This window comes from Mandrillus leucophaeus, unplaced genomic scaffold (genome assembly GCF_000951045.1).
Source record: "Mandrillus leucophaeus isolate KB7577 unplaced genomic scaffold, Mleu.le_1.0 Scaffold152, whole genome shotgun sequence".
NCBI lineage: Eukaryota > Metazoa > Chordata > Mammalia > Primates > Cercopithecidae > Mandrillus > Mandrillus leucophaeus.
Window position 1 is genome coordinate 4,043,893 of NW_012101499.1, and position 4,039 is coordinate 4,047,931.

A 4,039-nucleotide genomic window follows, 5' to 3' on the forward strand; every position below is an offset into this window, starting at 1 on the left:
AAATTAATTTTGGGAATTCACATGGGCTTGCCAACTCTTTGTTGTTTGAAATACATTAAAGAGCCAGGAGTGGTGGCTCACGCCTGTAATCCCAGCACTTTGGGAGGCCGAGGCAGGCAGATCACTTGAGGTCAGGAGTTCAAGACCAGCATGGCCAACATGGTGAAACCCCGTCTCTACTAAAAATACAAAGATGAGCTGGGCATAGTGGTGAGTGCCTCAAATCCCAGCTACTCGGGAGGCTGAGGTGGAAGAATCGCTTGAACCTGGGAAACAGAGGTGGCAGTGAGCCAAGATTCTGCCAGTACACTCCAGCCTGAGCTACAGAGCAAGACTCCATCTCAAAATAAAAAGAAAGAAAGAAAAAGAAAAAAGAAATACATTGAAGATAACAACTCTGATCGTCCCTCCTCCCACGCTGGTTCCAACCAGTGGAGAACTGACATCGAGATCCAGATGAAGATCAAAAAAACAACTTCATTAGTGATTGGTCAAGTGCCTAATGCCCACAGAGTAACAAAGGGTCTCTTAAGGCAGAGTAAGAAGACACTAGCTGGCATCTCTCCATCAGTGAGATTTAACAAACACACCTGAAGCCAATGGGCAGAGTAATCTCAGAGCAGCGCCCCTTCCACCTCCACGAAGCTGAGCCCTACTCCTATCCCATCCTTCTTGTGTTGGCTTCTGGGATATGTAAAATGGGCAGCTCAGCTATTGCCCCAAAAGGCTCTGAAATCAGTAAGGACAGAATTAAGATAACTTTGCTGGGCACGAGATTATATGCCTGTAGTCCTAGCTACTCAGGAGGCTGAGGGGGGAGGATCACTTGAGCCCTGGAGTTTGAGACCAGCTGGGGCAACATAGCAATACTCTGTCTCTAAAAAAATAAAATAAAATAAAATAAAGTAAAATAAAATAAAATGGTAAAAAAGAAAGAAGAAAACTTCAAGACCACACATACTGAAGGCCAAAATCCATTGCTTTTTAAATTTTCCATCTCCAATTATATTCCACTTAATACCCAACATAACTCATGACATTTTACAACAAACACCACATGAAAGTCTAAAATGTTCCAAATAAAGCAAAGCCAACCACACAAAAATGCCCAAATTTACATAAACTCACATTAGTGATTACAGTTTCAAAGAGAGGTTGAAGTCTAAAGATGAAATCCTTTGACTTTGGTAAATTAAAGTCTGAAGACATTAAGGTTCAACATTTTCTCTCACTTGATTTAGGGTATAGTAGAAACTTCTCAAGAACATAATCCTGACAGCAGAACTGTCTCTTTCCTAAGTGCTACAGACAGAGGATTGTAGGATCCCACCAGCACAAAAGGCATTTTCAAGAGCAAGCCAGTAGTTTGAGGTACAATCCACATGTGAGCTTCCAGTGGGAGGGATCCTAAGACAGCAGCCACTGAAATAGTGCCCAGGGACTGGGTAGGCAGCCCATACCTCCTTCTTGGTTGCAATAACTGTTTCTCAGCGGAGATACAGAATTTACCCTGGGCCTCCATGCACTCTCCAGCTCTGTGCTCAGGAAGATGCTAGAATTGCCGACGCTACTTTAGGCCATTCCCAGAACTATTCACATTAACGTGGCAGGTACTGGCTACCACGTTGAGGGTTTGTCTCAAATCCCTTAGAGAACAAACAGTTAAATACACACAGTAGAATATGGCTCAGATTTTAAAAAGGAAGGACATTCTGACACATGCTACAACATTGATGAACCTGAGGACTTAGGCTAAGTGAAATAAGCCAGATAGAGAAAGATAAATACTGCATACTTTCACTTATATGAGGAACCTGGAGCAGTTAAATTCATAGAGATGGCTGGGCGCGGTGGTGTACACCTATAACCCCAGCACCTTGGGAGGCAGAGGCAGGCAGATTGCTCGAGCTCAGGAGTTTGAGACCAGCCTGGGTAACATGATAAGACCTCATCTCTACAAAAAAATACAAAAATTAGCTGGGCCTACTGGCACATGCCTATAGTTCCTGCTACTCAGAAGGCTGAGATGAAAAGATAACTTGTGGCCAGGGGTTGAGGGTACAGTGAGCCAAGATCGTGCCACTGCACTCCAGCCTGGGCAACAGAGTGAAACTTGTCTCCAAAAAAAAAAAAAAAAAAAAAAAACCATAAAGACATGCAGAATGGTTGTCAGGGACTGGGAGGAGGTGAGAATGGGGAATTATTATTTAATAGGCATAGAGTTTCAGTTTGGATAGTGGCAATGACAGCACAACAGTGTGAATGTACTTAATGTCATTAAACTGTGGATTTAAAAATTATTAACATGGTAAATTTTATGTTATGTGTATTTTACCATCATTTAACACTTTAATCTTCAATCAAAAAAAAAATCCTTCTTAGCCTGACTGTGGAACTAAGAACACTTAGGATTCTTTGCATAAGTCTAAGCTATTCAATGCTGGCAGGTTGCAATGAAATTCGAGGCTTCTTGAGGCTCTTTTACTAAATACCACAGCTTACCCAGCACCCGGCTGCACTCCGCATGTTGATCCATGGAGGAAGGGTCTCCCTCCCACACTTCTACCTCTAGACCAGTGCTGGGAGGAGAGCTTCCACCCCACTTCCCTGCCATCCAAAATGAAGAGAAGTACTGAATCTGATGAGTGAGGGCTGGCATCACAGGGCATGGTTCCCCAGTGGGCAAGGTACAGTGTCAGTGTTACCTGCAACTGTCTTTATCTTTCTGTGGCCAGCAAGCTGAGCAGGGCCCACCTCAGCAAATCCATAATTCACTTTCTGCTCCACCCACTCTGCCTGTGACCAGGAATGAGTCAGAAGGGCCTTGTAGAATGGACCTGTCTGAATCTGGTTTCAGGGGAGAAAGTAGAAGGCTGCCCTCAGGTCTGCCAACTAAAAGTCTGTATCTCAGCTGGCCTGGACGCAGGACTTAACTAGGTCAAAAATGGGACTTTGATTCTCATCTAGATGTCAGTTTCTTGAGGTGCTTCTCCTCTGGCAGAAAAGGGGTTAGAAATGAGAGGGTAAAGGAGAATGGTGTTATTCTCCTCAAATCACCATGAAATGGTCTTTTAAAAATAAGAAAAGTAGGACAGACATTCTAAAGAAAAAAAAAAATTCTTTTCAACTGAACACATTTAGCTTTATACAAAGCTCACCTTGTTTCTTTGTCTTTCATTTTGTCCAAATTGTTAATTTCATAATTATCACTAGTCCAGGAACCTGCATTTGAGAAATCTTTGAGAAGCATTCCTCTGAGGTACGTTTTTGCTGTCAAAGTCTGTGACATAAATAACTCACTTCTGCTTCCATCACCCCTCCCAAAATCCCAGTCATTGAAAGAGAAGACTAGAGCAGAAACTACAATTTAGTGCCTTACAGAATGCTTTGTACAAATAAATACTCAACAAATTTTTTAAATACAGCCTGCCGCCTGTGTCAGGGTGACTCAGGAATCCATCTGACCTAAAGTCCCATCTGTTTATCTGAATCCAGAGTCCAGATACTCACATGCAGATGAGAAAAAAGTATTAGGAGTGGCACATCCCTGAGCCACACTGCACCAAAGATGATTTCACAATAGGTACCCAGTTTATTTTTGCTTCTTGAGGCTGCCTGCAAATTCAGGTTTCTCTGGTTCATCTCCTTTGCGTTAGTATGTGTTAATTAAAGTGAAATTAGCATGTCTTCCTTAAGCTCTGGCCCTCGTTGTACACACACCAGGACTAATATTAAGCTGCCTTCACTTCGTGCTCTTTAGGCATCGGGGATCTTCAGGACTCACATTTTTTTCTCTGAGAATTATTAGCTCATTCTGCCTACCATGTTCCCCAGCAGAGAGGGAGGAGGAGAACTCTCTGTGTCCCCCACCCCCACACAAAAAGCCATTCTCTTCTTTGAAGCAACTGGTACATGTTTTCAGCTGACATGTCCTAGATTGTTCTAAAAAGAGCAGCAGCAAGAGAAACTGCAAGAACAGATGATTCAAAGACTCCCTGGGAACTGCCACAGCCAGCTCATAATTACAAATGCAGGGTAG